The following is a 499-nucleotide window of genomic DNA, read 5'->3' as shown; positions in this document are numbered from 1 at the left end:
TGTTGAAATTATCAACATAGTAGGCAGATTCTGGGTTAGATGGACAACTATCAAAGAAATGCTCCCCACCACAATATGTACAAGAGACTGTTGTATTTTGTTGTGTTTGTACAATGGTAGCAAGGTTCATTGATTTTAACACACTAGTTAAGGAGGAAACTTGTGCAGTTAAGGCTGTCATTGCATCCAACTCATAAATCGTTGTTGCTCTCTTATTTACAACTGCTCTCTCAGCTGGCCATTGGTAGTTGTTGTTGGCCATTCTCTCCAAAATATCATAAGCTTCATTGTAAGACTTTGCCAATATAGTCCCATTTGCTGATGCATCCACTATGGACCGAGTTTGTCCACTTAAACCATTGTAGAAAGTTTCCATTTGAATCCAATGGGGAATTCCATGGTGAGGACATTTACGCAAGAGCTCCTTAAATCTTTCCCATGCCTCATGCAAAGATTCACCATCCAATTGTTGAAAACTAGTGATATCATTCCTGAGCTT

General features: G+C 39.1%; 1 non-coding gene across 1 annotated transcript; it reads left to right on the top strand.

Moving 5' to 3' along the window:
• The first annotated feature begins 392 nt into the window (after window positions 1-392).
• LOC149029213 (small nucleolar RNA R71) lies at window positions 393-499 on the top strand. Its single transcript, XR_016171275.1, has one exon. It is a non-coding gene; the product is annotated as a small nucleolar RNA R71 (small nucleolar RNA).

The sequence above is a fragment of the Hakea prostrata genome, chromosome 1 (assembly GCF_041222555.1).
Source record: "Hakea prostrata isolate BN-2017 chromosome 1, UWA_Hpros_2, whole genome shotgun sequence".
NCBI classification, from domain to species: domain Eukaryota; kingdom Viridiplantae; phylum Streptophyta; class Magnoliopsida; order Proteales; family Proteaceae; genus Hakea; species Hakea prostrata.
Note: the sequence above shows the minus strand (reverse complement) of the source record. Positions and strands in the feature narration are given on the sequence as shown.